Here is an 11752-nt window from a genome sequence, read left to right as displayed (position 1 = left end):
GAAGCACATCGTAATGAAACATCAATTAAAAGAATTTTATAAAAAAACAATGTACGATTATTATTAAATGTATTTAATTTATATAATACAAAAATAAATTACAATTACACATACACACCTACACACACACACGTAATATTATTTCTACGTGGCAATCGGTTTAACCGTTAAAAAGGGTTGACATTTCGTTGCGAAAGTTTAACAGTCCAAGTATAGTTAGTTACGTAGTACATTCTGCGGTTAGTGCAGTGTGTAACACTGATACGCATGACTAGATATACCGAACGTATATCAATTATTACTAATGGGGATTGATATGACACGCTTGAATCGTGAACGAAGTAAAGACCTCGAAACGTAACGCGATATACGCTTTTTTTTATTATTATTATTATTGATTTCTATTATTTTCTATAAGGTAAGAAATGATTATTTTATTTTACCATTAAATCATCGGTTTATTTTGATTTCTGTTTGATATCTTGACTTTTAGAAATCATGAAAAAAGTGTGTATTAAGAAAGACGAGGACACTGTCTTTGCTCAGTCAAAGCTGAAAAGCTGAAAAGCTTAGACACAATGGAGTTTACTACTGATGGATTGCACCACACCACCTTATTCCGAAATAATCTACATTATATTCGCTAGACGGGTGCATATAATAGATGAGTTATGTTACCAATCTATTTCATTCGTCCACAGTACCAGCACTTACTTTCCTACAAAAGCAACCCACCATGACGTAGAATCTCTAACCTTTATATCGATCGAAATCGTCTTCTACGCAGGTTTGCCGAAACCGTGCTCTCTTACGATTTTAAGCAAATCTTACTTATCACGGAGACACTATAGATACTTGGGATATAAAAAAGTGAACCTTTCGTAAACGTTACCATGTGGAATGGGAAAACGATATCGGGATATACCCTTATTAAAATAATATTCAACTTTTCTTTTTTATATCTCATAATAATTTTAACCTAACTCGAAAACTTAAGATCGAAACTTGCGATCGAAGCGAAAGAAAAGAATGATCGAAGTTGTTACATAAAAATAGAGATATAATATATGTGCAACGATATTACGATAAAAAAAAATAAAAAACAAAAAAATACACTGAAAAATCTCATTTATTTTTACAGGCTCTTCAACGAGCATCAAATGATACTTTTTTTTTTTTTTTGAAAATAATTTAAATATTTCATAAGATTTAATATTTAATTAAAAATATTCCAATTAGATAGGAAATATTTTAATTTAGATATGAATCTAATGAAAATGTACCTTAACGTGTTTGCTAATAGCTTATAAGCTAATGCAAACTCTAATTTTATATTAATTAGTTAATTAATTAAGAAGAGGTAGAAACTTTACAAAAAATAATAATACAATGTATATAGTACATATAATCAGTATATTAGAATGTTGTAGATGTAATAAGATAGTTGTACATACTAATCAAGAAATCAATCTGTTATTAGAAATCAACTAAAGAAATACAGAGAAAGAAAAAATAATAATAGAAACAGGAATGGAAATAAGAAGAAGTTGAAAACTAACAATCGAAGCTGCGGCAAGGCCCGTGGAAACAAGCGTGAAACTCGATTAGAATCTGCATTTTAATTTTTTCTTTCCTAAATAACACTTCCCCAGCTCCCACTCGAAACATAGGCGTGGATACGTATCTTGCGTAACGTAAGAGCAAAGCGAATTCAGTTTGATCGCATCGAACTCGCAACTTGCAAACACAACGCCCGCCATTTACCACCAACTCGCAACAGAACGTTTGAAAAATAAAAATAAAGAGAAATAAGCTTTCGTGTGTGTCTGTCTGTGTATGTATGCGTATGTCAACTATTCTTTCTTTCTCTTTCTCACACACACTCTTTAATTTTCCTTGTCCCCTCCCTCTGGTTCCTCAAACACAACTCAAACACGAATACGCACTTATCTATTGGTTTGTAGATGTATCGTATTTCACGCATTAATTCATCTGACATCGACCTTTCGATTTTCACCACGCCTTTTTGCGTCACTTGCATCTAATGTTAATATTATTGTCGATACTTTTCGTATTTGTTATAAAACAAATGATACGATGTTTCGTACATTTAAAAGAGGAACGAATTTTCATTATTTAACCATATGATTGAAATAACGTTCATACATAGAACGGGTGTCTCATCTAATATACACGTAGAGACATGTTTATGAAATAACCGATTTACGAGTAGGGTGTAGGTTTATTACAGACGATGGGAATGTTGTAGACGTTCTCAACGATGGTTTATAGGATACCTACGACTCTTTGATAACGGTTCATGAGAATATACGATCACGATGGGCTTGATGTATTATGTATGTACATTAATGTTTAAGATGAAAAATGATCAATTTTCATAATTATCATTGATTTTCCATGATCATTACCATATTTACGATATTCTGTTGTTATTATAAAGAAGAAGAAAAAAATAATGAAAACAGAGTAATAGGATTGTATGGTTAACATGATGGGATATTGCTCATCAGACAGTATAATTAGGTATCTATTTATTAGATATTTTTCAAAAGGAATATATATAAATGAATGATATCAAGTGGTTGTTCCTTTTAAATGTTCAATTAATTCGAATATGGTCAAGCATTCGTTAGAACCGAGAACCGTAAGGGAAGCACGATTCGAGAAGCTGAGAGAACAGAAGCGCGTGCGTTAATTGGTGTGGTGTGGCCAATGGTCACGGGAAGGGGTTAGTCAATTTAACGATCTCTGTGACTACGACGTCTCTTCGAGGTTGTTTGAGCGAAACTATATCAGAGAGTTTCGCGTTAATCGACTCGTTACTAATGCGATGCCAGATAACTAGTAAGTATAGTAGGTAACTTGTACATACATACTTCTATATGATATATGTATAGTAACTTTGTGCGAGTCCTATAGATAGGTGGCACGATCGGAACAAGTTATAGAAAAGAACGAACGTTGAACGTTAATTGGTCGTTACTATGACGGTACATATATGTAAACGTTAATTGGTGTGTGTTGAGAAATCTAACGATTTCCTCGACTTATAGTTCGTTAAAGGTCGAAATCGAAGGAAGTAACGATATAGAATCGTCTTAAGAGAAAATTCTTAACAAAATAATTCCTATATATACATATCTACATAATTGTAAAACTCGTGTATTATTTTTCCAAACGATTGGATGAAAATTTAATCGGTTAATGAAAAAAAAAACAATATTAAGAACGCAAGATGCGATTTATTTTTTTCTAACACACGAAAGAATATACAATACATTATATTATATTTAAAAGACAAAGAGGGGGGTGGGGAAAAGTAATACGACTTAGGATGAGAGAAATAAAAATCGAAGAAGCTTCCGGTGATTCCTTAGAACGAACGGATAACGCCTGATTCCCGCATCCGGAGACACCTGGTTATAAACGGGTGGTGGTAACGCCTTCGGCCTAGATTCTAGAGCATGAACTTATCGGGAGCGAGCCGTGGCTATCGTTGCGCAAACGACCACTCCACAATACCTTGGAACATAGCAAAAAGTAAGTGGCAAGCTCGTTCGTTCACTCGGCGTACCGATCGAAACGACACCGCCGATTGGTCGATTGAACGATTCGCGTTTCTCGCGTGCACGTTTCTCTATACACTGCAGATTCGATCTCTGTACTATCTATCTATCTGTCTGTTTGTCTGCTTGCTTGCTTACCAGCACCATTCGCGAGTTGCACGACGAACGATTTTTTTTTCTTTCTTTCCATCTCTACGCATTCTTTTTCTTTCTATTCCTTTCTCTCTTTCTCTTTGATTTTTCCATCTCACCATTATCCCGATTTTTCACTCTTCCTTTTCTTTTCGTTCGTTGATCGATACCATTCGATGAGTCAATTAACGCGACGCATCAACTCATCATACCTTGTTATCTTAATAACCAATCTAAAGTACTCGAAAGATACATGAAAAGATAAAGATGACACACGATGGATTTGGATTAATACAGATTTTTTATTATTTCTTTTCTTTTCTTTTCTTTTATTTTCTTTACGGAATTTTTCATTTATAAAATGAATAAGGTGGGACATATAGTTTAACAGGTTAACGTCATCGGGGTTGTCTATGCGGATGAAATGTTTTTATCCGACAGGAAGCTACTACTACTACTCCCCCGGATTGCCGTCCCGTTTGGAATTTTATGTCAATATTGACGTATCGACTTAAACCACAACCCTCGTCATCTTAAGAAACCGTTATCTTTCTTTACCATTTTAACTATTTCGCAAATAAATATTTACGAAAGATTGGAATCTTTAATAAGTGATCTGGAATGCGAAGTCGAGTTATTATTTTGCTCTTTCTTGTTTTTATTTCTTTTTATTATTATTATTATTATTATTATTATTATTAATGCATCAATGACGTCAATGTGTTCGCATTAACTGATATGTTTCTATGTATATTCATACGTAATGTATAAGTCATCGAGGAATCATTAAAACATTGAATTTTTTTCGTTTTTATTTATCGCGAAAGTTTTCCAACGTAGTGTCAGACAGATATGCCGGTAAAAGGAGCAACTAGAAACTAGAAAAAAAAAGACAAAGATAAAGAGAGAGAGAGAGAGAAAGAAACAAATCGAACGTTCTTTAACGTATCTCTTAGCTGTCTCTAAAGTGGTAGAAACGTTTTTGTAAGAAACTTTATAGCCTGTAATCGTTAGAACGTTTGGTTCTGTAGTCAGAATAGTCAGCCGACTATTACACGAACCAAGGAATTCAGGTTTTCGCGTGCTTCTGCAATGTCGCGAATGAAAAATTCAATAAGTTTGATGTTTCTTCCGAAATAATTGTGAAAAATGATTAAACGTCAACCAACCTCCGCGCAATAGCATACGTAATAAATATAATAAGAAAATAATGATTATAACAGAAAATATACGATATATATTTTTCTATAAGACAATAAAGAATAGAAAAGAATCACGCGATTATGCAATCGACGAAAGTTTTGTTTTTTTCTTTTCTTTTTTTTTCTTTTTTCAAAACTCATTTACACCTTAGTTTGGAACAATGGTTGGGGAAGGTACGTAATCCAGATAAATGCATCGATAGATAGATAGATAGATCTAAGGTATCGGTTTGGCAATATTTAGCGCGCGCGCGGAAAGAAAGTGAACGGAGAAAATTGTTAGTTGTAGGTATGTAGTTGTTACGCAATCTAACGTGCTAGCCGGCACGTTTATTTTAAGAAAACTAGACCTAGGCTATAGTTTTCCTATTGCTCATTTTCTCTTAATCCACAGTTGGAAAAGTTTTAATCGAAGGTTCTCTTATACCTGGGGTCAATGTCGAAAGTCCATCATATTAGATTCGCGTGTTTATGGGGTGGAAATATGGTGGGACCACGCGGAAGAAACGTAACGCGATTTCGCAAGCGAATATCACATTTTAAGGGATGGTGTCGAAAATGCTCGACTATGTTATGAGAATGTATCGTGTTACTTCGTTCGGAAGAGCGCGTTCGTTTACAAACGAACTCGCGTTAACGAGCTCGCGATATTCGTCGTAATGGGAGTTGGAAATAATTTTCTAACGGGTGTATATATATATATATATATATATATATATATATATATATATTGCTTGGTTATTGGATGTTATATATTTATAATATTAAATGAAAACATTTCGCTAACGAATAACGCAATTATTACAATATCAATGTTCATTTTAAACCTTATATCATGACAATAATAAACTAAAAGGAAAAAGGGGAAAGGGTTAGTTTTTTGTTGTTCTTAAGAACGTAAAAATGAGTTATCTTGATTCGCATGAAATATAGAAAGCCTTCCATAACACAAATACCATTTGTTTCCTCACTCAGCGAATACCATAAATGTTAAGCGTTACTATATTGTTTTTTTCAATTTTATCTGATTCCTCTTCGAAATTAAATACGTAAGAAGGTAAAGTGTATGAGTATGCGTGGATAGTCGCTAACTATTACGAAGAAAAAATATTGGAATATTGGTGTAGCAGCTAATTAACGATAGAACGAGTTTTTAACCAACGACACGAGATAAGGACTCCTATCGACACTTTGCAATTTTAAACTTAACGAAGGGTAACCGAAAAAAGAGGAGTCTTATCGCAATGAAATTGGAACGGGAGACCCATCCAATGCTAAAAATGTTTGACAAGAGGACACGTAGGGGCAAGATGCTTGAGCATAGGCAACGAGATTTGATCTATGCTTTGCCTGTGGTGTTGAAAAACACATTATCCGTGACTGTACAAAAGTGTGCAGATAAATAGCGAAGGATAATATGTTCGTTGGAAAAAAATCGTATGAAATTGCAATTGTCTCGGTCTATTTCCCTTCACGTAGAAACGCAGTCATATTTGTGACACTCCTTGACTCCATTGAAAAGAAAATTCTGCTAAACCATGAGATCGTAGCGAATAATAATTGTAGGAGACTTCAACGCCAGACTTCAACGGAGGTCTGGGGGGGACTCAGAGAATTCTGACAAAATGTCAGAGGGAGAGAGTAATTAGAGTCTGGGCGCAGGGGAATGGACTGGACATCATAAACGTAAGAGGTACGACAACCTGTTCGTAGCCGCATAGGATTATCCGTGGTCGGTTTGACATGGGTTACTTTTGCCGTCAGATTGATGATTAGGACATGGACAGTAAATATCAGGCTTAAGGTTGCGCTCAGCAAAACGGAAGACGATCATGTTTATAGGACGGGGGGGGGGAGTGCAATGATAAAAGATGGAAAAAGCCCGCACCCATCTTATCGCGAAGTAACAGGGTTTTAGCGTGCCACCTGTTCTCACCTTTTTATCCAGTGACAGGAAGACAGTTGTTTAGTCGGTACAAATCCGACACAACCCCCTTAGGATTCGGCCTAGGGGAATTTTATGGGTGTCTACTTTAAAGATTTTTCTTCCTGTCGCAAGGACAAAAAGAAAAAAGAAGAAACAATCAAGCTTGCCAGGTAAATTGTTAACTTAGATCAGCTTGACTTTGCTTATGGTTAGCTCGACTCTATTTAACTGCGGCGATCTATCGTTTTCTCTGTCCGCCCGGCCAATAGATCCTGTCCACTGTTGGTTGCATTTTATATGCGTACATGGTACTCGTGGTGGTGGTAGTAGTGGTGGTGGTACCTAACCCAATCGGCTCCAATACGAATTGCATGCGTGTAAACTACAGATACGAGGTCGAATCCGAGAGCGTTGCTGAGAACGAAGTTGAACCCAACTCGAGAACCGTTCTAGAGAGAGAAAGAGAGAGAGAGAGAGAGAGAGAGAGAGAGAGAACTACTCGTGCCAACGTTGCACTGCCACGGAATGCAGTTATTATTCAACGTTTACGCGACACGCTCTCGCGAGCGCCGTACCACTCCGTTCATTAATATGCGGCTAGCTATGGCATACACACAAACGCATACACGTACATGTACATGTACACCTACCCACATATGGATTTATCTGCATACGTCATCCTGTAAATTGCTCTCCCTTTGGACTAACTTAATAACTGATTTATTCAAAATATTGAAAAATTCCAGAGAAATCGAGGTGAGAGGGATCTGATATACAATTAGTCAAGATTTTTGCATGAATTTAGACAAGTTTTTAATGAACCATGTTGATAAGCTTACACGAAAGTGAACTAAATAACGCCTTAAGGACGAACGAGATTAGCTTTAATAGTGTATGATTACGTGTTTATATAATCCAACTAATTAGTATGTAATTAGCGTAAGTCGATATTGTGACTGGGTTTTCAGTGGGTTTTATCTTTTGTTATAAGCATAATCGAGATGGAGGAGAAAATGGTCTTACTATTTTTTTTCGTAAAGGTTTCTATGTTACGAATCCAAAATGTATATTTTTATGTTTGTGTATATGAGAAAAAGGGTAGAAAATTGTGTACGGTTTATAATATATTTGGATTCCCTGGTACATCAGTAACATCGAAAATTCATGTATATCGGATAAAACCTAAAAGCACGTAATCCTTCTGAATAAGAAAAGTACGTTTTTTTTCGGAATAATCTATCCTTCGTTGATACATCAAAAATGAAAAATGCTAACAAGTAATATTTATTTTTAATAACGTTAATAGATATTTCTTTTTTATTATCTTACTTATAATATATATATAAATTTACTTATAATATAATAAATAGATATTATTTTTATTATCTATATATATTATATGATAGAAGAGTGAATATTCGAAAAACTATCTTTTCAATTATTCTGATAAGAAGTTATATATCGATTTTAGTGAAATAGACGAATTGTAACAGTAACGGAGATCTTTGAAAAGATCGAACTATTCTTAAATATCGTTTTTCCATAAAATCGGATTAGATGATACTTATTCTTATCTATTTCGATCAGTCCCATATGAAGGGAATTATCTTAAAATAAATTTCTTGGATATCACCAGGTTCCCAACGGCGACAGAAGATTGGAACATAAGATGGGATCTTCAAATTGTTTGGAACTTCGTAAGAACGTCGGAATCGTTCGTTCCTTCAGGACACTCGAAAAAGCAAAGAGTCAAAAGTGTTTGAAGAGTACCGCATCCTCAAGAAAGTGAGTTTAGACGCGTATATTGGTTTACAGGCCATGGATATCTTGACCACTTCCTTGGAGAAGGTCCGGCCAGGAAGCATCCTCGTAATCTTTGAAATAAGATTTCAACGAATCGATCGCAGATATCGCATGACTTGCCACCACGTTCGTTCACTGCATTCCTTGCGGTCTCTGATATTTCTCTTCGTATCCAAGAAAACGGATGTTTACTTACTACTCGTCTTAAAAGTTTGGACATTGATCGACACTTCTAGTTTGAAATTTTTCTATCATCGTCGAATAAATAAACGTCTTACCAGATTTTACGATAGCTCAATCGCATTATTCGCGCGATTGCATTAAAAAAATAATAAAATATTAAATAAAATTCGTCCATTCCATATTTTTCCTTTGTTTTTTTTAAATAAAAATAGATACATTATAAGCTTAACCAAAAAAAGAAAAAGAACACCAAGAGTTAGATTTCAATCAGTCGAAATGAATTTGTAAAACAATTGGGAGATCATTTTCACGTTTTGTATTCCCACGACGGGATAGATTTTGAAATCTCGATAGGGTTTTGAAGAATTTGTTGGGATTTGTGAGAAGACACGTTTGGGTAGGGTAGGGATTGGTCGAGCATGACACGAAATGATACGAAATCTTTTTCTCGAGGGAAAATAAATGTTGTTCACGACTGTACCGAAGTAGAGATACCCGAGGCCATTGGATGCCAAAGTAACTGGGGGTATTCCCATAGCGTGAACCGGAGCATTTTCTACACGCATAGACACGCACTCGGTTACCGATCGCTACATATAAGCGCAAGTATAGGCGTGTCTCTCGTTTCTCTCTCCACATACACACACGAATAGATACACTCTCTCTCTCTCTCTCTTTCTCTCTGTATTTTCCATTCGGTTGGAGTTCGGTCGTGTATAAGCGCCCTCTCCACGTGAAAAGGAGAACTGGAGAAAGAGACCGGTGCTAGGCTAGGAGTCGTTTATTTACCCTCCTAAGCACCGTTCGTAGACCGGAAGAACATTGTGCAATCAATTAGCATACGCATTCCTCGTTCAACTGGTGCAACCCTAACTTCCATTCCAATCTCTGTGAAATCGATGCCAAGTACCTACTTTTAATATTTACTAAACACGATTGATCGTGTCTTTACAATCCCGTACCGATGATCATCATCCGATAGTTTCAACGACGAATGGTCCTATTTTAATTCGTGGGAAAATAAATTTTATTTCACATTCTCCTGGTCTAATCGCGTTATTCCTTTTAATTCGTAAACGAATTAGATCGATAACATTTTCCTTTCGAATCAGCCAATGTTTTAGCATTTGTTGAGAAATTTGATATGGGTTGGAAAAAAAAAGTAGAAGAAGTCAAATGATAAGGATAATCAACTTTTTTCTAACATATTTTTTTTTTACAAAGTATGAGGACTTAAGTGCGCTTGAAAGACTCCAAGAATGTACTCCCACGATATCTTTGTAAATGTATGGTTTTACGTAAGGTTCTTAGTAGACAACCACCACAACGCGAGTATGGACATTTCCCTAGCGAAGAGCATTGATATTTATGCAAATTATCGTGATACATATTACGGACAATACACTAGAGACTCGATCACCGGAACGCGGAGAAAGTATAAACCGATCTTGCAACGGTTAAGTTTAAAAGTTGATATTTTTTATAAGAACAATCGAGTCCCCCGATCGTATTGCCGACGATCAATTCAAAATGCGAAAGTTAAAACGCAAGTTAAAGTATTGAACTAGATCGTTACGCGAGTTTCGTTATATGACCTAACATTTTGCCTTTCATAAATATATCTGACAGTGTGCAGGCCTTTTTTTTCTTTTTTTTTTTTTTCCTTTTTTCGGTCTTTCAAAATCATAGATAGGTGGTGGCACGCGAAATCGAGAGGTGATAAATTTCCCCGTCAAAATGGGAACGAATAAAAGGTTCGCAGCGATTACACTAGGATACATACTGGTGATTATGTGGCCGAAGGAACACGGAAATTATACTTGGTTTCTATACCGATCGGTTTGTTGGTCGATCGGTTTACGCGGTTCGACGCTTGAACCGACCACTAAGGATAGATGATCTTTCGTGAGCTTAAATGTCACGATACGTATACTTTATACCGAACTCGAGATAATGCGATCGTTTAGACTGCCCATTTCGAATTTTTCAATAAACCAGAGTAATAAGATCTAGTCCCAAGAGAAAGAGAAACAATTATTTTTCATCAATAAGAAATTCATAACGTTAACGTTAGATAGTTAAAAAAAAAAAGGAGAGAAAACAATCTATAAAACCGTAATCGTTATTCAATCAAATATGACAATTAATCTTTTAATATAAATATCTTAAATAAAATAATAAATTACACTGTATCATTTCTCTATTCACAAAATTGTAATAGAATTATGTCATGCGGTATTAATACGAACGTAGGTTGAAAAGTTTAAAGCCTATTTTCTTTAATAAAAATTGTAATACCGTAAAAGATGTCAACCCACTCACGTAACTTACAATAAGTCAACTATTCCATCTATAAAAAAAAAAAGAAAAAAACAAAAATGTGAATAATATATGATACAATATCATTTCTCGTATCTTATAAATAAAGATCAAGTTAACGAATATCTTGTCGATAAAATAATAAACTATTGTATTATAATATCATAGAAAATATATCATATAGAATATTTTGAATAAATCTTTTGAATATTAGACAAGTATTATCATATATCCGAAAGAAAATAAATTAATAACGATAACTCATAGTCGTATAAATTAGTATCAAGTTGTCAGTTGTTAATTGAATGTACTTTATATTTCAAAATAATATTAATGTGCATTAGATAATTTCACTATAAACGTATTAACGTTTAAGGAACTCTGGTTGGTTAAAATATATCGACGTACGTGAAATCAAGGCGGATAATGTAGCAACCGTCAATGTATACAACATAGTAATATTATATATAATAGAACGATGCGAGAATATGTTCGAGCTAGCAAGCAAGCAAGCTAGCAAGCAAGCAAGCAAGCGAGTCAGCGAGCTGTAGAACACGGAAATGATGGGCAGTTCTGTGCTGGACAGCGGTAGCCCACAC

The sequence above is a fragment of the Polistes canadensis genome, unplaced genomic scaffold (assembly GCF_001313835.1).
Source record: "Polistes canadensis isolate GaletaPanama2010 unplaced genomic scaffold, ASM131383v1 scaffold_25, whole genome shotgun sequence".
In the NCBI taxonomy this organism is placed as follows: domain Eukaryota; kingdom Metazoa; phylum Arthropoda; class Insecta; order Hymenoptera; family Vespidae; genus Polistes; species Polistes canadensis.
The sequence above is the reverse complement of the archived record's forward strand: the minus strand, read 5'-3'. Positions refer to the sequence as shown.